Here is a 23,437-nt window from a genome sequence, read left to right as displayed (position 1 = left end):
GCCATTATCAGCGCTGAGCCGTTAGAGGGCGCGCTCTCATCGCACAACATCTCTGACTGAGGCCTAACGTACAGCCTGACGGGCTGCTGTTGCTGACACGGAAAACATGCGTTTAAAATGGTGAGAGACAGGTCAAAACTTCAACACACCTGCTATTTCTACAAAAATAATTATGAGGAAATTTTACGTCTACGAGCCTTAGTGTTATGGCGTCGTAATGACGATAATCAAGTCAAAAGATATACAGGCGGTTTTTATAATACAGTTCCAAACATTTTTAGGAGGACTGTTAACCTTGTAAAGAAAGTTTTTTAGGACAAATTTTAAACACTAAGATACGATATATTGGATGATGGATGAATAGATAGGAAAGCAGATAGATAGATAGATAGATAGATAGATAGATAGATAGATAGATAGATAGATGGATAGTAATCTCAGGTTTATATGTATAATTCTTTCCATGGGGCAAAGGTCAACATGCCTTCATTGCAAGCAACCTATATCTTTCCACTCTGTATAGGATTTATTTACATAACGTTACATTGTACTAATATTGTTTTGGTGGTATTTTGGTATTTGTGCACTCGTCCTGTGCAGGTTTTGGTGTGACACCATTAAGTTGCTGAAGCTAATCACGTGAAGCAGATACTAATCGTGCCTGAGGAGCTTAGGTCTTCGGGTTCTTTTACAGCCCATTATGTGTGATAAGATGTGCTGAAGCATGACTCTTTCTTTGTCTTTCTCATTCTGATTTTAAGGCTGTGGCAGTTTTGCAAGTTTATTCCTACACAAAGAAAAATAGGGTGTCAAAATTGTACCTTTAGGGGTACAACAGCTTGTCACTTGGGCAGTACCCTTAAATGGACATCTTTGTACCTAAAAGGTGCATTTTAGTACCTTTGAGTACAAATGTGTAACTTAAGGTACTACTTTGAACCTTTTTGTGGTAAAAATGGTACAAAGTTGTCCTTTTAAGGGTACTGCCCCAGCGACAAGCTGTTGTACCCCTAAAGGTACAATTTTGACACCCTATTTTTCTGTGTGAAGCCGGGTAAAGTGCTTTGGAAGGGTAAGTATTTAATCAACAGTTGCCGTATTTGCTAGAGTCATATTAGGTTATTTTATACATTTTTAGGCTCATAATTATCAAATGGAATAGTTGTATTTTGACATGATGATAAATGCGTCTGTGCCTTATGTCTGATTGTTGGAAAAGTTCCATCTTCTGATATCAAGTTATGCAAACCACAAAAAATGAAGATGCTCCTTTTAATGCAACTGCACATGGTCCTTATCAAGATCACATGGTTCTTATGGTGATGTCAAGAAGGAACTGGGATAGTTGTAGACTGGAATGGATAAGACAGACAGGATTTCCCCTGGAGAGTTAATGATTTCCTCACTTCTTGTTTTATTAAAAAGAGGCTAATTATGCTGTTCAGTTGAGGCAGAAGAGAAAGTAAAAAAGAGGAAGTTTTAGAACTAGAAAAATACATCACATCATTTTTTTTAAGCGTCTCATTGTATCTGTCCATCCATCTGTCTATCTATACCTGCCTGCCTGTCAGTCTTTCTGTCCATCCATCCGTCCATCTTTTCAGCATCATTATTCCAGTCTTAAAGCTACACTGTGTAACTTTTTTAGTTTATTCTTAGCTAAAAACACTTAGTTCTTTAAAAAATATGTGCTCATTAATGTATGTTTACTTCTTTGAAGTAATAAAACAATCTCGTAAGTTTATAATATGCCATTGAAAATACATACGGGTGAGGGGTTTGAATGCTGGTCGCCATGTTGCCCCTCCATCTTGAAAGTACATTAGCCAAAGAGGGACATACCCATAAATTCAAGCTTCGCCTTTCGCGTTTTAACACTCGATGGCACCGTGTCGAATGTGAAGAGGGGGATTGCCATGTTAATCTTGGACTAAATCGGCCACCATAGAATTTTTTTGTTAAAACGAAATCATAATTGAGAGGAACAAAAACTATTATTCACTTGATGGTCATATACCTTTTCACCGCTAGATGGGGGAAAATATCACACAGTGTAGCTTTAAGTGTCACATGATCCGTAAAAAAATATTGATCATTCTAATATGCCGATTTGCTGCTCACTCACATGTTGAAAACATTCATAAGCTGCTTAATATGGCGATATGAGACTTTTTGATTAATAGGATATTCAAAAGAACATTCTTTATTTAAAATGTAAATTTGTCTTTCTGCTTTTCTTTAGATCAAATGACACATTCTCAGATTTCTTTAGATCCTCTTTTACATTTTGGATCAGTTGTCCTCAGCCCTCAAAGTTTGTCCTTGCACAGGGGACATTTGGACGATTAGCTTCGTAGCGTCATGCCCAATCTACCTTTGTGCCCCCAAGAGCAGTTTGTTCTAATAGCTTTGCTTTAAATTGAGTGGCAGCCATGGGGCCGAACAAAGCAATGCAGGAAATGTCTGAGGCAGTCACGCTGAACACTTGCACTTCAGGCCAACTGCCATCGACCTGACAGATCCTCTTACATCCATATTGCAACATATTTTAATTTTTTCAAATGGTTATTTGGTCACATTTATTATCTTCATGCGATTTTTAAAATTAACAAAATTTACTTTATAAGTTTATACATCCTTAATATCTTAAAGGGATAGTTCAGCCAAAAGTGAAAGTTCTGTCATTAATTACTCACACTCATGTCGTTCTAAACCTGTAAGACCTTTGTTCTTCTTCGGAACACAAATGAAGATATTTTTTTATGAAATCTGAGAGCTTTCTAACCCCTTCATAGACAGATATTTAATTAACAATTTCAAAGTCCAGATGTGACTACAGTGGTTCAACCTTAATGTTATTAAGCGGCGAGAATACATTTTGTGCTGAAAAAACAAAATAACCACTTTATTTAACAATTTCTTCATTTCTGTGTCTCCTAAGGTGTTGACGCTTTCGAAGCACTATGTCAGAACGCCTCAGAACTCTGCTATTCTTTAATATAGAGAATGATTTTGAGAACTCTATCTTTATCGTTTTCTTTATAGTTATCGTCCTTAGTGTAAAACAGGCCTTTACTTTTGACTCCACTAAATTTCATTTCCTTAAATAGCATGTCATTTTCAATAATGTGAGACTCTTATGAGAATGGGGGCTCTCGTTCAAAACTGACAGTACAAATGTTTATAATGTTAAAAGTGCTGCTCCTCATGCTGCAGTTTGAGCTTTCTATTCATCAAAGAATCCTGAAAAGTTTTAACAAAAATACGTCGCAGCACAACTGTTTTCGACTGATAATAATAATAAGAAATGTTTCTTGAGCAGCAAATCAGAATGACTTTTGAAGGGGCATACGACACCGAAGACTGGAGTAATGACAATTCAACTTTGTCATCACAGGAATAAATTACATTTTAAAATATTCAAATAGAAAAACAATTATTTAAAATTGTAATATTTCACAATTTTGTTGATTTTACTGCACTTTTTTACTGATCTTGTGAGCATAAGAAACTTTTTTTTTTATCGTACCACCCCAAAACATTTGAATGTGGTATGTGAGTATAGAAGGAGATTCTTTGTAACATTGTTTGAGATTGTGTTGGCCAACAGTGTCAGTGGAACTACGGGAAACAGGGTAAAGGTACACAAGTCTTTTATGAGGCTTCAACAGTCTTGATAGTTGTTCTCCTCTTGACCTTGATTCCACACTCTATGAACAGACAAGGAAGGAATAGTTACTTCCTGGATCTACATTATCCTGATAGGATTACTTGGTGCCTTTTCAGTTATTTTCATCAGGCTTTGAGATCCTTCAGGCAGAACAAAGGCAAAGAAAAACATCCAGCTGCCTTGCTAGTTTAGTCCCACTTTCTACATGTGCTTTTCTCTTGCTTCATTCCCTCTTCCCTCTTTCTCCAGCTCTTTATGGTTCTACATCTTGTAATCCTGCCCCTTTATTGCTTTCTCAGTGAGCTGCTGTCAAGGATAAGGCAATTAGCTTATCACAGAGACATGATTTATAGAATCTACAAGTGACACAGTCCTTGCGGTACCGCACTGATCCTCTTTGATTTCGGCAAAACATCTCGCTCTCGACTACTTTCCAGCAAGGCGTATTAAAGTCCTGGATCAGTGATTCAGGGAGAGAGTTTTAGCAAATATGTCACATAGCTACTGTGCATCAGTGCTTGACTTTTAATGTCATTCAGGAAGCCCTAGGAGGTCTGGAACCCCCCTTATGAAAATGTCCCACTCCCTGTGGTTGTGTGTGAAGGGATGGAGGGAGAGGTCAGATTGGTGCCAAGCCTGATCCCTCTTGCCTTATCTCAGGTAATATCCCATCTTTCAAGGCATGTGATGTTGAGCAATGGGGTTGTAAAGCGGTGCAACGCTTTATGAGTGTTCCTGAGAAACCTGGGCTTCGTTCCACGCTCAATGAGTGATTCGCCGCAGGATCTCCTTCTCTCTGTGTCATTCGCTCATGTTTGCATTGCACTGATGTGGAGACGGGAGATTCGGTTAAGGTTTAATCCAAAATATTGTTGTGGTAAATCAAAGGAATGAGATATTTAAAAAAAAAAAAATCCATTTGTAGTTTTGTCTTGTAAAGTGTCTAATCATCAAAATGTTAGGATTAATTCAATAATTTAATAATTAAATTTCTACCTAATTATAAGTTTCTTAACAGTTCAGTGAACTATTCTTTTCATATTTTGAAAAATATATATTTAAAAATGTATAGATCTTTTTTTTAGAAGTGACATAAATGTGATCCAGTATTTGGCATTTATATACAGCAAATTACAAAAATGTGTTAACATTCTTTTAGACCTATTTATTTATAGACAATTTTTCTACTCATATTTTTAATTTTCATATGAACAAGAAGTATGCAACTATGTCTCACAGCTGTGTGAGATGAAATATCAGGTTCATGTTATTTAGTTTGGAAATAGTTTGAACCACTGGAGACACATGGATGATTTTAAAGGTGCCCTAGAATGATTTGAAACAATATGTTAAATTGTTCTCTGATATCTACATAGAGGGTGTGTGGCTTATTTAAAGGCAAAAATTGTCCCGATACAGTTTAATAGGTCCATTTACAACCCTAGAAATTGTTTTTGCCTTATTTGGAAGGGTCATGAATATTAATGTTGAGCTCTGTTCTGATTGACTTATTTTAGCAGCTCACACAAGTTCAGTTGTTCAACGCCTCTTGAGTCCTGACAGAACACAGACCGACTTGATGACACTTTAAGCAGAACATCTCAAACATAGATTGCTAAAATGCAGCTTACTTGTTTGTTGGTGTTTTCAGAGAGAGAGAGATGCACATGTTTAGGTAAAACACAGAATAGTGCATGTGCTCTTTTTACAGAAAAGCTCTGATTGGGGGATTTTTATTTTTTAAACTACATTTTAGACTCGTCTTTTTTCATCAACGATATTGCATGTTTATATAACGTTAGTCACAATGTAGGCTATGCAGTGACCATGATGTGCTCTGAAATACGAGAAAATATAAAATGCAAAATAATATTAACCTTTGTCATTAGACACACTATTTCCTCGTTTTTATAGTTTCCTGTGTTACTGCATCTTGCATTATCTAGACAATGCTGTCTCTAAGAAACTTTCAATTTAATCAGAAATAGTTTAAACAGTCAATAAGTAGATAAATCACTACTTACTGCTTGCAGCAATACAGTTGTAATTGCCCCTTTCTTCTGTTTTAGATGCTGAGCGAAGCTGTATATTGTCCCATGTTAGAAAAACTGTCCGCGGTAAAATGGGCCGAGCAAATGAATGATTTTGAATTCAATTGTTGCGGTATCCGATTATAATAAACATCAACCATGACTATTGACATTTTTTTATCTGTGGGAAAATTGTGGAATAAAAAGTCCTCACGTCCCCTGCACAGCCTGGAACATGACATTTGTGTCCATGATCTGCTATTTTCGCTGTCCTCGCGTGACGCTTGTTTACCTGCTGAACTCCCGATGACTGTGCAGTTCCCCCTGACAATGAACATGTGCTTCCATATGCAAATGTTGGGGACGTACATATTAATGATCCCAGCGATTGCGTCACAGTTAGCCTGACAAGCCAGTCCCACATCAAGATGTTTGGTCTGGAAACTCACCATAGACAGGGCTGTAGAGAAGTTCGTTCATGGGAAGGAAGGAGGCGGGAGCCGGCGAACGTTCAACAAACTTTATTCAAAAGAAATAAACAAAATGAAAGTAAAACCGCGGGCAGCCCCTCACGGACGACTGCCCGCGAACACACAAAATAAAAGGTGGGCAGCCCCTCACGGACGACTGCCCACAAACACATAATAACACAAAAACAAAACATAACTTAAAATCCAGGCCTGGTCCTCTCTCGTCTTCCGCTGTCCTTGCTCCTCCTTATATGCTCCCGTCACATGGCCGCGAGACGAGACCGGTGTGCCACGCAGCTGGCACTCGTGAACATTAATCACCGGCCCGCTCTCGCGGTCCCTCGCCCCGCTGCCTGCCACACCACATACCCCCATCTCCCCTCGCAGGCCGGGGGGCACTCCCGAGACTGCGCTCTACTCCCCCCCCCCCCCTCTCTCTCCCGGGGGGGGGCCGATCACGGCGGGACAGAGAGGCGAGAGAGATGTAGACGGGAGCACGAGGAGCCCGCGGATGAGAGAGGGGAGAGAGGGAAAAAAGAAAGAAAGAGGAAAAAAAAAAATTCTGGTCCGGTTCCCAGACACACTGCCGTTCGGCCCTCCGCCCGCCGAGAGGCTCTTCCTCGCGGTGCTGTGCGATGGCACTGGACGCCTGGTGGGCAGCTCGATCCTCCTCCGCCCCCTGGCGGCCGGCGGTGACTCCTCCTTCTGAGGGACCCGGCAGCGAGCCCCGCGCTCCCTGCTCCTCCCCTCTCAGGCGGATGGCAGCAGGCTCCGGCTCACGGCAAGCGCGGCGACTCCTCCGCTCCCTCTCGGACGGCAGCCACCCCACCTCGACCCAGGGGCACGGCAGCGAGGTCTCTGTCCCACCTTTCTCGCTCCAGCACCATCGCCTCGGGCAGCCCTCGCGGTCTTTCATCATCCGCGCTGCCCGAACTCCTCAGCACCGCGATCCCCCTCAGCAGCGAGGGCTCTCCGACAGCGCGTCCCTCCTTCCTCCCGGGTTTCGGCACCAATGTAGAGAAGTTCGTTCATGGGAAGGAAGGAGGCGGGAACCGGCGAACGTTCAACAAACTTTATTCAAAAGAAATAAACAAAATGAAAGTAAAACCGTGGGCAGCCCCTCACAGACGACTGCCCGCGAACACACAAAATAAAAGGTGGGCAGCCCCTCACGGACGACTGCCCACAAACACATAATAACACAAAAACAAAACATAACTTAAAATCCAGGCCTGGTCCTCTCTCGTCTTCCGCTGTCCTTGCTCCTCCTTATATGCTCCCGTCACATGGCCGCGAGACGAGACCGGTGTGCCACGCAGCTGGCACTCGTGAACATTAATCACCGGCCCGCTCTCGCGGTCCCTCGCCCCGCTGCCTGCCACACCACAAGGGCTCAATCCGAGGGGCGGGATAAACGGTTGTCTTTCAAACTCCCTCTGCACGCGATAGGATAGCGCTACAACCAACCAGAGCAACGAAGGTGAAACAGAGCTTGTTGATAGATTAAACATTCAACATATCCGGTCGGCTAAACGCCGAACACATCTTCCCTTTTTAAGAATGACTTCAGTGCCGTTCTTTGTTCTTTTCTCAGAAAAAAGTTTAACTCCAAGTCTTCCCGAGTCACGGTCAAAGCTGATTCGAAAGACCGCCGCCGTTCGCCAGTTTCTGTGTTTACTAGAAGCACGCAAAAGCAACTCGGCCGTCGTCATTATGGCCCCGCCCGCCGACTCTATATACGACGTGATTGGCCCGTCCAGATTGTGAGGAATACAGCTCAGAAGGGTATTGAGAGTTCCTAGACGACACTTGCGGGCAGATTAAATTTGCTGCCGCTAGGGTGCGTCTAGATTTCTAGGCTACGTCACAGTTGGTGTTATGTTGAGATTTGCCTATTTTTCCGTGGTGTTTTTCATGCATGAGATTTACATAAGAAGGAGGAGGCAATGGTGTTTTGAGACTCACAGTATGTGATGTCCATGTACTGAACTCTTATTATTTTACTATGGCAAGGTTAATTACATTTTTCATTCTAGGGCACCTTTATGTCTTGAATACCTTTCTGGACCTTGAGAGTGTTAATTAAATATCTGTCTATAGAGAGAGCTCTCGGATTTCATAAAAAAAATATCTTAATGTGTGTTCTGAAGATGAACAAAGGTCTTATGGGTTTGGAACGACATGAGGGTGAGTAATTAATGACAGAATTTTCATTTTTGGGTGAATTAACCCTTTACATTCAGTTGCTGCCTTATACAAACCTGATTCCAAAAAAGTTGTGACTGTACAAATTGTGAATAAAAACAGCATTCGATGTGGAAATTTCAATATTTTATTTAGAATGCAACATAGATGCATTTATAGATAATTTTAAGGGAAAAATGAGTTGATTTTACATTTTAATGGCATCTCAAAAAAGTTAGGACAAGGCCATATTGACCACTGTGTGGCATCCCCTCTTCTTTTTATAACATCTGCAAACATCTGGGGACTGAGGAGACAAGTTGCTCAAGTTTAGGAATAGTTTAGTCTTCTTTGTCGCATCTTCCTCTTTATGATCCGCCAAATGTTTTCTATGGTTGAAAGATCTGGACTGCAGGCTGGCCATTTCAGTAACCGGATCCTTCTTCTACAAAGCCATGATGTTGTAATTGATGCAGTATGTGGTCTGGCATTGTCTTGTTGAAAAATGCAAGGTCTTCCCTAATAGAGACGAAGTCTAGATGGGAGCATATGTTGTTGTAGAACTTGGATATACCTTTCAGCATTGATGGTGCCTTTCCAGATGTGTAAGCTGCCCATGCCACAGACACTCATGCAACCCCATACCATCAGAGACGCAGGCTTCTGAACTGAGTGCTGGTACCAACTTGGATTGTCCTTGTCCTCTTTAGTCCGGATGACATGGCGTCCCAGTTTTCCAAAAAGAACTTCACATTTTGATTCATCTGACCACAAAACTGTTTTCCACTTTGCCACAGTCCATTTTAAATGAGCCTTGGCACAGAAAAAAAACATCTGCACTTCTGGATCATGTTTAGAAATGGTTTGTTTTTTGACCTATAGAGTTTTAGCCGGCAACGGCGAATGGCACGGTGGATTGTGTTCACCAACAATGTTTTCTGGAAGTATTCATGAGCCCATGTTGCGATTTTCATTACAGTAGCATTCCTGTATGTAATGCAGTGTCGTCTAAGGGCCGAAGATCATGAGCATCCAGTATGGTTTTCCAGCCTTGACCCTTACGCACAGAGATTGCTCCAGATGCTCTAAATCTTTGGAAGATATTATGCACTGTAGATGATGATAACTTCAAACTCTTTGCAATTTTTCTCTGAGAAACTCCTTTCTGATATTGCTCCTCTATTTTTCGCTGCAGCATTGGGGGAATTGTTGATCCTCTGCCCATCTTGACTTCTGAGAGACACTGCCACTCTGAGAGGCTCTTTTTATACCCAGTCATGTTGCCAATTGACCTAATAAGTTGCAAATTCGTGCTCCAGCTGTTCCTTATATGTACATTTAACTTTTCCAGCCCCTTATTGCTACCTGTCCCAACTCTTTTGGAATGTGCAGCTCTCATGAAATCCAAAATGAGCTAATATTTGGCATGGCATTTTAAAATAATGCAATAAATATTAATTTAAAGGGGTGGTAAAACACATTCTTACAAAGGCCTGATTGTGTTTGTGGGGTGCACTGTAATGTGTTCATGCTTCGTTTTTTTTTAAAATTATTTTACACTGCTCTGTGCCTTCTTGTAAAAACGGTCTGATGGTTTTTTGGGTTCTATGAAGCCAGTCCTTCAAAAATATGCAATGGGCTCAGATTGGTTAGCTGGCTCATCTGTGTTCTGATTCGCTAACCGCCTAGTTCACGTGTTTGATAATCAGTAAGTTATCACAAGCTGTAGGCGGGGTGCTGCCATTACATGTTTTCAATACTGACAGGGAGACGGAGCCTGCTGGATTTATAACACAAGATCACCCACTGCACCTGATATATGTTATGTGACATTATGTGAGGGAACAGGGTAGAAAATGATTGTGTTAATTGTTTGGTAAAGTTATTACAGGCTGTGGGCATCCGGCGTAAAATAGTATGTAAAATAAATCATTCTTAAAGGTTATGGCCTGTGAACAGCTTCTGTTTTTAAAGTTGGAACTTCTCCATCTTTCAGGACAAGCGTTGTGCGAATCCTGCTTTGAACTTGCGGCCATTCTGTGCCACTCTGTAAAATGTACAGCATAGAGAGCGAGATTTAAATTTTAACTATTGATCCCTAACTCCCCCGTCCCTAGGAAGGCTGAACAAAGTGGACCTACAATCCGGATGAAAATAACAGTGTTTCGTTGTCGGCATTGCAAAATGGCCTCGCCCCCCCCTTATTTAATATTATCGGAGAAGGGGTTCATGTAAATATTGAACCCGCTTATGTCAGCTAGTCTGGAGGAAAAGGCTGTAGTTCCCTACCGGCCGTTTGCTGTAGTCCTTAGAAATTGATTTCTTTGAAAGCAAATATCTCCCTTTGCTTTAAAATTTAAACATAACTTTGCAGATGTTGTTTGTGCTCAAACAGCACCATTACACACAAGCTAAATTTAAAAAAGTGAAATCGTGTTTTACCACCCCCTTTAACAACATATAATACGATACAACACAAAACCATAATGCACAAAAAAAGCATCAAATGTGAAGTGGAAGGGAATTCTGGCAATGTCAGTTTTTTTACTTTTTACAGTAAATTGACATGAGATCAGTAGATGAACTGTGTTTGCAGTAAAATTACATGAAATTGTTAGATCTATTCTCTGTATCTAACTGTATTTTTGTAGTCTATCTCAGCAGGGGGTTTGTGAAGAGGTACAGTAATGTCTGATCAATCTGGGGGGTGGACAAGTCAATGGCTTTCAATTTCATTCCCTCTTTCTTCAAAATAGTAATCTTTCATGCATTTCATTCCTGAATGTAGTGAACGATGCGGTGGCATGCAGTACGGGCACCCAGGAGGGCTGTTTTTGAGACCCCCACGGGCTGTTGACAATGTATCAAGGCGTGAGGGGCAGGAGGTTGAGTATGCGCTGGCACTGTGTTGAAATGCAGATGGACCGAGACTCAGAGCAAGAGGTCGAGAGGGGGGCCGAGGTGGAAAGGTCAATCCGATGCTGCTCTCCATGCTTGGAGAGGGACCGTTTTTCCATGAGGATGGCTCCAGTGGTCGGGGTTAATGTGCTGGTTGAGGAAAGGAGATGTGCAGATGAATTCATTAGCGGAGGAGCAGAGGACCGTGGAGACGGAGAGCAAAGGGACAAAAGGCAGAGTCCATTCTGAAGGAGGGCCACCAGCACCATAGTGACAACATCAAACAAAACAAAACTGTCCAAATATTCTCACTTTGATAAGATCCGATCGATTCTTTCTCACTTTAGGTGCTGTTGTGCAAACAAGAATCTTTTCAAAGCACTTTTTTTGGTCTTGCGTGATGGCACATTAGGCGCAAAGAGTTAAATTAATCTGTGTGTGATGATGGCGAAGGTGTTTCGAGACATTGGGACAGACACTATGGTTGATTGAGTGTGAAGTTTTTCTCTTTACTCATGAAATAATGGATAACTTTGGCTTTAACATTAGGTGGCATATTGCCAGGTATTTGCGCAAGATTGAGATCTCAGGGGGGCATCGAAAAGAACATTGCAAGCAGATACACTCACACTCTAAAAAATGCTGGGTTAAAAACAACCCAAGTTGGATTGAAAATGGACAAACCCAGAGAATGGGTTGTTTGAACCCATTGAATGGACTCATTCAAACCCAATTCATTCATTTGTCCATTTTCAACCCAACTTGGGTTGTTTTTAACCCAGCATTTTTTAGAGTGCAGAGATTCTGAACACAGCCATCTCGACACGGGTAAACACAACCTGCAGGGTTGTGTTGCCTGGAACTATACGTAAATGGCCCCCTTCAGTATTTTAATGCAGACAAATCACAATTGACATCTCCTATATACTAACTTCTCTAGTAGTTCTCCTGAGAAAAAAGCCCCAGTAATATCATGTGTTTCTTCTAGATATTCAGAAAAGATCACAAATCATGCAGATTTGCCAAAATACCTAGACTACAAACAAAAGCCAGAAATCTAATTAGTATACATCTCTATAACTGTATGTGAACAATCGTCTTATTTTCTGTTTTAAGAGTTTATGGTTGATTTTAGGAGAAACAACTGAGACTTAGAGGTTTTAAAAGTGGGATTGGTAAGACTTATTTTAGTTTAAGAATATAGTGTGGACAATGCATTTTCGATGGACCAATTTAGAATTTTGCAAGCATGTCAACTTATTCTAACTAACCCAAACCTAACAGTCTACTACAGTCTATTAAAACTCTAATGAGAGTTAGTTGACATGTAGTTGCAAAGTTGCCTAGTAGAGTGTAAAGTGGACCATCTAAAATAAAGTGTAATCTTTTAAATCTTTTTGGGGTTTCCCAGAGTTCAGTTCAGTATTCAGTTCTAAATATATATATGTATTGCATGAAGAACATTCGAATAATCTAAAGATCCCTTTCCACTATAAAATAACCTTTTACGGAGTGGAAAGATTCTATGGATGTTCATCTTCATTGCCTAATAATTATTTGTCAAATGTTTTGATGCCACAGATATACTTATGATGTTTATATTGTGAATGATATATCATTATAAATGTGTGCAAAGAAAAACATGGAAAATGTTCTTCTTTCTTGTAAAATGTTTCTGTCCATCGTTATTAAGTGTACTGTATAAACATGAAGAGAAACATGAAGAGAAACAAAACCAAAGCGTTTTTTTCATTAAAATATAATAATATTGAACTTTAGAATAAAAATAAATAAAATGTACCAAAAATGTATTTAAATAAAACAACATGATATTAATATTCAAATAAAAATATATATTAAATCATAAAACATTATTTAAAAAAAATTATTAACTTTAGTTTAGGCTCCAAAATACGACGTTTGCCTCAATAAACTCCTAATTATATATATATATATATATATATATATATATATATATATATATATATATATATATATATATATATATATATATATATATATATATATATATATATATATATATAATTTTTTATTTATTTTATTTTTTAGAAATTAATCTTTTTTCCCTCCAAACTTATCAGTGGACTCCATTTTTTAATATGTACTACTGTTAACCAGTGCCTTAACCTTCCTCATATATACTGTGTTTCAGTGGATCCTGAACGCTGGCAGCTTCTAGCTGTGGACAGTTACAGTGAGGTGACCATTAGACAATACCTCCATTTAGATCTCTCACACACATACACACACACTGCAGAAACATTGATTAGTGTCTGAGCTAAAGGGAAATGCTGATTCCTCACCTTATCTGTTATTCATTAACAGCTGGCAAAAAAAATGAAATAAAGAGGAAATGGATAACCTGCTACTGCTGCCATCAGAAAAGGACGACAATTTGCTGACAGGAAAAAAAATCTTGACACTTTAGGTAACCGGTTGCTTTTTGGCTTTCCCGCACAGTTAAGGGCGCAATAAGAAGTCCCTCGTGCTCTGGATTTATTTCATGTTAATACAGAAAAACCAACACTTGTAAAAAGTCAGCACTTGTAGATTCCAAATATTGGAGTTATAGGATATAACAGTTTTTGCAGATTTGATTGTTTTCAGTTTGTGAAGAACTAAGTATTGGTGTGAAAAGGCTCCTTGAACAGATCTTAAAGGTGAAAATGCTGCATGCAAAATATTGCTGTGTTTACATTGTCATAAAAGTAGACATTATTGCCTATAAACGACAGAAGACTGTACAACTGATGGTTCAGTGCCCTTTATTGTAGGTGATTGTAAAAGCATCTATTGGAACTATTTGTGAAGAATTTGAAGAAAAGCTCCCAGGCTTCAGATGGTGACATCTCACAGCTAGATGTTTAAAAAATAATCATAACAATAATATATATATATATATATATATATATATATATATATATATATATATATATATATATATATATATATATATATATATATATATATATACTGTATATACACTGTAAAAAATTATATGTTCAATAAGTTATGACATATGTTTTTACATTGTTTTAACTCATCAAAATAAGTTAAGAAAGGTTAAACTTGTTTTTATTAGTTATACAAGAAGTAACTCATTTTTAAAAGTCAGTTTAACATAATTTAAGTTGAAATAACTTAAACATCCAAGTCGATTGTACTGCAAAAGTTCAAAATTTGTCTTTTTTTTTACAGTGTATACTCACCTAAAGGATTATTAGGAACACCTGTTTAATTTCTCATTAATGCAATTATCTAATCAAACAATCACATGGCAGTTGCTTCAATGCATTTAGGGGTGTGGTCCTGGTCAAGATAATCTCCTGAACTCCAAACTGAATGTCAGAATGGGAAAGAAAGGTGATTTAAGCAATTTTGAGTGTGGCATGGTTGTTGGTGCCAGACGGGCACGTCTGAGTATTTCACAATCTTTAGGCACCTTAGTGCCAGTTGGGCATCGTTTAAATGCCACGGCCTTCCTGAGCATTGTTTCTGACCGTGTCCATCCCTTTATGACCACCATGTACCCATCCTCTGATGGCTACTTCCAGCAGGATAATGCACCATGTCACAAAGCTCAAATCATTTCAAATTGGTTTCTTGAACATGACAATGAGTTGACTGTACTAAAATGGCCCCACAGTCACCAGATCTCAACCCAATAGAGCATCTTTGCGATGTGGTGGAACGGGAGCTTTGTGCCCTGGATGTGCATCCCACTAATATCCATCAACTGCAAGATGCTGTCCTATCAAAATGGGCCAACATTTCTAAAGAATACTTTCAGCACCTTGTTGAACAATGCCTCGTAGAAATAAGGCAGTTCTGAAGGCGAAAGGGGGTCAAACACAGTATTAGTATGGTGTTACTAATAATCCTTTAGGTGAGTGTGTACAGTATATATATACTGTAATTACATGAACACCTAAGAAATGAAATAATAAATGTAGTTTTGACTTAAAGATGTTTTTTAATGAACTCAAACAGGCCTATAATGAGCCTAATTGAAAGTTTCTGAAGTGTATTTCTGTGAAAACTATGTGTACTTTTGCTAAGCTGTGTATTTTGCAGGTTTTTGGTAAGAACATTCCACTTCTCATGGCCACTGATGGCCGTCCTGCGTGCCATTGCATTAATGAGGCAGCTCCAAACCCTAGCCTTAATCGCAGAGGAAACCATGCAGGTAATTGCCTTTGAATGTTTAATTGTGTGTATGTTGGGTGGGAGGTGAGGACATTAAGTGAATTTGAGGAGGAGGATCAAATCCACAAGCACTTGATTTCAGTCTGTGGAAAGATGTAAGATGAATTAGGTCTGAATTCAGGGTTGAAGGTGAATCTGAGAACTTGTTCAACTTTTTTGGGGCTGAAGACTGAATGATGCCGCATATCATATAGCAAATAATTCCCTTTGATAAGGCTTTTCTCTTCAAAGATGTGCATTGAAACTACTGCATGTATGAATTGTATTTTATATTTTTAATGAATTCATAGATGCCAGAGTTTTTATTGTGATTTGCCAGAGTTTTAAATAAAACAATGATTATTGGAATATGTGTTACAAGAAAAGACTTCAGCGGTTCATGTTTAATTCAATGTGTTACTTGTTGATTATTTGTAATTGTATATAATTGTATTATAATTATTTCTTAATGAAAATAATTTCTACACTTTTTTCTGTTTAATAAAATAGTTATTTGAAATAAAGCTGAAATTAAATAAAGCATAGGCTAAATATTAGATAAAAAACGTTAAAATGTAGAAATGTTAACTTGGGTAAATTAAATTAAATTAAATCTATAATTTAGCCCCCCCCCCCCCACAAAAAATACTAAAATATAAACTAAAATTAAAATAAACAAAAGGAAAATCTAAAATAAAAGCTAAATAATATATAAATTATAGGCTACTAACATTTATTTTTTAAGGTACTAAATATAAAAAAACTAAAACTGAAACACAAATTTAAGCTATATAGACAGTAAAAAACTAATAAATGTTACAAAATCACATTACAAAAATATATGCTTAAATTAAAGTAAAATCTTTAAATCTAAAATAAAAAGCTAAATAATATAACAATTATTTATTTTATTTACTAAAAAACGAAATACAGATTTAAGCTATATAGAAAGTTTAAAATTACTAAAATATAAATTAAAATTAAACAAAAAATCTAAATCTAAAAATAAATAATATATGAATAATACTAACATAAGAATGAGATGTGGATTTTAAAAACGTCAATGACCCAAAAATATAGTTCTCTACTTTTGTTTAACACACTAATAAATATAAAGAATAGTAAAAAAAAAAAAAAAAACTAGAACAGCAACATATGGGTTATAAAAAATAAATTATATTTATATTATTTTCTTACTCCTTTTACCTCTGACCTCTGGGTGGCGCCAGTGAGTGAAACTTCAACAGACTGACGCACACACCACACAACAGGCCAGTGTGCAAAAATCACTGAAACTTCATCAGACTCTCTAAACTTTTAAAACAACCATTGAACATGCAAATCGTAACCAAACGCAACGCACTAGAAACACTAATAACTAACTAACAAATGCACAGTCTAGTGGCCTGTCACAGGTAAGGAGCCTTTGGCCGTCTTACGTGTGGAATGTTTAGGAGTGGCTGGGTGTTGGCAGACTAAACATATGTCCTTTTCTTTCAGTTTGAGTTTCATTTGTGACACACAAAAACTGATTTAAACCACCTCCTCATTCCAATAATCAAAGACTATAGAACTGGAAGTCGATAAATTTGTAGTCTGGAAAGTGACTGTCCTCCAACTCCAGCCACTCGAGTCATAGCAAACAAAAGCCAAGCTAACACATTTGTCTCATGTGACCTTTCGCTATCATTGATGTGCACCTCTAGCCCGGGGGACGAAATGGAATGGGATTTGGTTGGCGTATTTCTTCCCTTTCCTTTCATGCCTCAGTGTGTCTGCATGTGTGTTTTTGGGTCATTTGTTTTCTCTGAGTCATTCCGTTTGAATATGCGCGAGCTATTAACCTGAGCGCCAGCTGTCTGATTAATTGCCCAGCTCTAGTCAGGTGGACAGGACTCAACATTCACATCTCTCCGTACCGGCAGAACCGCTGAGCATGAACTGTGCCAAAACATTTCCAGTCAGTTTGAACTGTTCATTGAAGTTCCTTGATTTCTTGGGGGAATTTCACCAGACAGACACCCAGCACCAGTAAAACAGTTTCACATTTTTTTAACCATCAAGCCTTTTTCCCTCATCATCAATATCAGACATGATAGCATTACATAGCCTACCCCATAACATATTGTATGTATTGTAAACACTATAGATACTCCCCTGATATTTTAATTGTATTTTGATTTATTTTTGAAGGGATCAAAATTACCCCAAACAGAAATAGTGTCCAGAATTCACAACCCTTAAAAATGCATGACTTTGTGTTAGAATAGGCATATGTATTTAGAAAATATCTACCTTCTAGACCTTGACTGGGTCGGAATACATTATTAAAATAATGTGTAGGGCAAATAAGAGGTTCATTTGGACTGAAGAAACAACAAGTTTAAGAAACATGAAGGTTAAAAACACCGTCAAATAGATGATGAGATAGTGTTTGCAGATAGTAATTAACCAAATTTATAAGAATTATTCAAATTGATTAATTTATATACCGATGACTCAGGGGTCTATTTGTTTCTCTTCTGATGTGAGATTTGATTAAGATCAGTCTATTGATATATCTGTGACGACAGATGTGAGATCATCAAGCAATATGATTATTGTTGTATTAAATAATTATTTATTTACTTAGTACTGTGTGTGTGTGTGTGTGTGTGTGTGTGTGTGTGTGTGTGTGTGTGTGTGTGTGTGTGTGTGTGTGTGTGTGTGTGTGTGTGTGTCTGTGTGTGTGTGTGTGTGTGTGTGTGTGTCTGTGTGTGTGTGTGTGTGTGTGTGTGCGCGCGTGCGCGCGCCCATGCCCTTGTTTATATTACATTGTGGGGACCAAATGTCACCATAAGGATAGTAAAATCTGAGATCACCTACATTACTTTTCAAAAAGGCTTATAAATCATACAGGATTCTTTTTTTTCTTTTTTTTTTTTTAAGAAAGTAAAAATGCAGAATGTTTCCTGTGATGGGTCGTTTTAGGAACAGGGGCAGTGTAGGGAGATAGAATGTACAGTTTGTATAGTTTTGTGTGTGTGTGTGTGTGTGGGGGGGGGGGGGGGGGGGGGTCACATGTTTTTGTGAAATGAGGACACAAATGTGTATAATGACATAGGTATGACAGGTATTACAAGGAGAGGGTGAAATATGAGGACATTGGCCATGTCCCCACTTTTCAAAATGCTTATAAATCATACAGGATGAGTTTTTTTGAGAAAGTAAAAATGCAGAATGTTTCCTGTGATGGGTAGGTTTAGGGGCAGAGGCAGTGTAAGGGGATAGAAAATACGGTTTGTACGGTATAAAAACCATTACGCCTACGGAATGTCCTCATATGTCACAAAAACAAACGTGTGTGTATGTGTGTCTGTGTCTGTATACACACACACACACACACACACATAGGTGAAGAGAATAACACTGATTATCTCTTCATCACGGCACCTGTTAGTGGGTGGGATATATTAGGCAGCAAGTAAAATTTTGCCCTCAAAATTGAAAAGTGTAACGGTTGGAGTGAGTTTGACAAGAGCCAAACTGTGATGACTAGACGGCTGGGTCAGAACATCTCTAAACCTGCAGCTCTTATGGAGTGTACCTGGTCTGCAGTGGTCAGTATCTATCAAAAGTGGTTCAAGGAAGGAACAGTGGTGAAACGGCGACAGGGTCATGGGCGGCCAAGGCTCATTGATGCACGTGGGGAGCGAAGGCAGGCCGTATGTTCCGATCAAACAGACGAGCTACTGTAGCTGAAATTGCATACGTGAATAAGTGAATGCTGGTTCTGATAGAAAGGTGTCAGAATACACAGTGCATCACAGTTGCGTATGGGGCTGCATAGCCACAGACCAGTCAGGGTGCCCACGCTGACCCCTTTCTTTTGCCGAAAGTGCCAACAGTGGACACGGGAGCATTAGAACTGGACCACGGAGCAATGGAAAAGGATGGCCTGGTCTGATGAATAACGTTTTTTTTTTTTTAGATTACATGGGTGGCCGGGTACGTCACTTACCTGGGGACCAAATGGCACCAGGATGCATTATGGAAGAAAGTTAAACCAGTGGAGGCAGTTTGATGCTTTGGGCAATGTTCTGAAACCTGGGGTCCTGCCATCTATGTGTATGTTACTTTGACTCGTACCACCTACTTAATCATTGTTGCAGACCATGGTATTCCCTGGTGGCTGTGGCCTCTTTCAGTAGGATAATTTGCCCTGCCACAAAGCAGAAATGATTCAGGAATGGTTTGAGGAGCACAACAATGAGTTTGAGGTGTTGACTTGCCCTCCAAATTCTCTAGATCTCAATCCAGTCGAGCATCTTTGGGATGTGCTGAACCAAAATCAGGCATAACATTTTGACCACCTTCCTAATATTTTTAATAGCCCTGACCCGTCGGGGCATGGTCTCCACTAGACCCCTAAAAATGTGCTGTGCTATCTGGCACCAATGACTTTCAATGAATGAACAAAAAACACTGAGACAATGAAGAAAGTAAGTCGTATAGCTTTGGACTGTCATGAGTATAAGTAAATGTCGACTGAATGTATATATTTTTGCATAAACTGTCCTTTTAAGAATTGTAGCTGGGTTTATATAGCCTATTTAATTATTTTTGTCTAATGCCTTTTCCATACATCATAATAACACCTGAATGCTCATCTCAGGTGTATAGAGCATGTTTATTAGCACAAACTGCGGGGAATTACATGCTTGTTATAGTAAAACCTTGTAAAAGTGTGATGTAATGGTTCAGAATTGCAGTGGGACAGGCAAAAAGGAAAGGGAGGTGTACGCATGGGGTCATGGAGCCCTGATGAGGAGCTAAAGAGGGCATCCTGACCCTGAACAGAGGCGGGGCTCCTCCATAGATGCCTCCCAAACCTGCTTCATTCATTTGTTGTGAGAGTAATTTGTCCTTATTGTCTCAGATAGGTGCATTTTTATCTGTTAGAGAGGATTTGATACCTAACACCTGTTGTAGTTGCACTGCGTCTTGTAGGCTTGTTCCCCAAATCAGGTATGTAGTCACTATAATTAAGAATATCAAGAAACAAAGAAGTCACTATAGGAGGCGGAGAAGGCAACAAGCCAATAATTCAACCTCAAAGCCTGTGCGATTGGACAGGTCTTAACAAATCAAAGCAGTTGATTCACAGGGCCTACACACACCTCTAGTACTTGTAAGAATAAACACAACAAGGAGACTTTCATGACTTGGACACCATTCAGGAAAAGTGTACACATACCCACACTTACTCTCTAGTGTGTGTTGACTGAGCCAACAGTGTGTCGGTCAAAGCCCGAGACAGAGAGCCACAGCCATGCACGCTCAACAACAATGCGGCCAATCACAGGTCCTGTTTGTGCAGAGGGAGGAGAACCTGCAGCCTGAATCGCACTGTATTGACTTCGGCTGTGTTGTTTCCGCATCTATTTTAGACTCGCAGTCAGTTTTCAAAAGTCTGATTCAATATGAACGCCAGCGTTTTTCATCAGATTCTTTCAAAAAGAATCTGTTTTTAGGTTAATTTAATAGCTTTTCACTATTATGGTACTGTCTCATGTGCATCTGTTTTTATTTTCTTCAATTTTAGGAGAAACATTGGATTCAAAATGGATCCTTAAATAGTCGAGAACTCCCAAGTTTCCTCTGGGACAGATCAAAGCTTCATTTGCTTTCAGTGGAAACTCTGTGATCCAATCAGATCATCTAGGCTGTTAATCAGCGTCACTCATGCTTCATTGAATGTTTCACGGTAAGAGGATCTATCAACTCTTCCCAGGTATTAAATCAGCTTCTCATATCAGAATGTTTGCCACTGCCCGATAATGGGCCACTTCAGTGTTTTAGTCCAGTCACCGTTATTTATAAAATGCTTTATACATTACAGATTGTTTCAACGCAGCTCTACAGTGACAACAGGAAAATGATGCATCAGTGTTAATTCAGTTGTTGTAAAGATCATCAGTTATTAAATTAGTTCATTTCATCTATAAAGCAGTTCTGCAAAAAATGATGTCATCGTCCGGCTCAGTTCAGTTTGCGTACAGCATCGGTACAGTCAGATCAATAATATTGTTGTGTATTAAGTATCCCCAACTAAACAAGCAAGAGGCGAGACTGGCGAGGAACCCAAACTCCATCAGGTGACAGAATCTTTGGATTTCAAAAACACTTTTTGTTACTCTAACGTGGGCATCTCTTCTTCTTGTGCGTTTAATAAGAGCATGACATTCTGTTTAAATGACATTCTTGAAGAAAAAAAAACAAAGTCCTGTCAAACGATTAATCGCGATTAAGCACATCCAAAATAAAGTTTTTTTTAAAGAGTTGTATGAGTGTTTGTGTACTGTGTATCATAATTTATATATATATATATATATATATATATATATATATATATATATATATATATATATATATATATATATATATATATATATATATATATATATAATATATCACACACTTGCATGTATATACTTAAGAAAAATGTGTTATATTCATATAAATTACATTATAATTATACACATATATTATAACACAAACTTAGGATGTGATTAATCATTTGACAACTAAAAAAATTATAATTTTATTATCAGTTCTTATTTTGAAAGGACAAAGTATTATTAATTTTATTCACCAATGCATCAAATTATGCATGATGATGCATCAAAGGGTTTAATAAAGTAAAAAAATTTTTTTTAAATAATGCAGTTTTTTGTACTTTCTATTCATTAAAGAATCCTGAAAAAAATGTGGTTTCCACAAAAATATTAGCAGCACAAATGTTTTCAACATGGATTATAATGAGAAATGTTTTTTGAAAATCATATCAGAATGATTTCTGAAGGATCATGTGACAAAAATCAAAGTCTAATAAGGGTGAAAATTCAGCTTTACCATCACAGGGATACATTACATTTTAAAATATATTAAAACAAGTCATTCATATTGTAATATTTCACAATATTACTGTTTTTACTGTATTTTTATCGAATAAATGCAGGTGAGCAGAAGAGACTTAATGAATGGTAGTGTACCTAATATATATATATATATATATATATATATATATATATATATATATATATATATATATATATATATATATATATATATATATATATATATATTATAATAATATAAAATCATTTTTATGGTGTAAGTCATGAATAAATTAATTTGAGGTTAACTGGGTTACTTTGGACAATTAATATTGCTGTCAAAATGGCTAAATTTAACACTATTTCAAATTCTATCAAGTTGGATGTTTCAACAGAAAAACAAGCTCTTCAGTAGAGTGGAACGGTCGGAGGGTGCACGCTGGGGGTAAGGTCCAGGTTACTGTGTGGAACGAGACATGATCAGCGGCTGCTGAATCTCACACACACACCATACCTTCGCTGCCCTTTTCGCCCAAAAAGTTTCCAAGCGTTCCGCTCTGTGCCCCAGACTGTGATGGAGGGAGGCTGAGGGCGGAGGAGGGGTTACAGATCCAAATGGCTGCCAAGCACAGTTTGGGTCAACCTCCTATGCTCACAGTTAACCTAAAACCTCTTGCTTCATCCCATTCACACTGAATGAACTATGAACTGACTTAAACCGGATTAAACTTGCTTTTGAAATAGACTAATTTTTAGAAATCCCCCTTTTTTTAACCAGTTTACGTCTGAAAGTCACAGAAGAACCAGCCTGTAGAACTGATAACAATAGAAAATGACCGAGGCCGGCTGTTTCTATTCCTCATAGTTTTCATTTACAAATATCAAATCAATATTCAAATATCAGTCTCTTCATTGGAATTAGAAATCCATAGAGAAACTACTCTTTCTTCAAGTTTTCAGAATGACTCAGAATTACATTGGATGTCTGTAAAGCCATGTGTTCCTGTGATCCTGAATGTCAGTTATGAAGCTCAGGCATCTGGCAGCAGTCAGGCCGTAAATGATATTTGCATGCACCCGTTACTGCCCTTCCAACTGTTC

At 38.3% G+C, this 23,437-nt stretch overlaps 1 long non-coding RNA gene across 1 annotated transcript; it reads left to right on the top strand.

Annotated features, from left to right (window-relative positions):
* Positions 1–56: 56 nt before the first annotated feature.
* On the top strand, positions 57–21,746 carry LOC137085274 (uncharacterized). The gene is made up of 4 exons (XR_010906947.1): positions 57–120; positions 15,348–15,459; positions 21,043–21,204; positions 21,340–21,746. It is a non-coding gene; the product is annotated as an uncharacterized lncRNA (long non-coding RNA).
* Positions 21,747–23,437: the final 1,691 nt, after the last annotated feature.

Source organism: Pseudorasbora parva, chromosome 8, assembly GCF_024679245.1.
Source record: "Pseudorasbora parva isolate DD20220531a chromosome 8, ASM2467924v1, whole genome shotgun sequence".
In the NCBI taxonomy this organism is placed as follows: domain Eukaryota; kingdom Metazoa; phylum Chordata; class Actinopteri; order Cypriniformes; family Gobionidae; genus Pseudorasbora; species Pseudorasbora parva.
The sequence above is the reverse complement of the archived record's forward strand: the minus strand, read 5'-3'. Positions and strand labels throughout refer to the sequence as shown.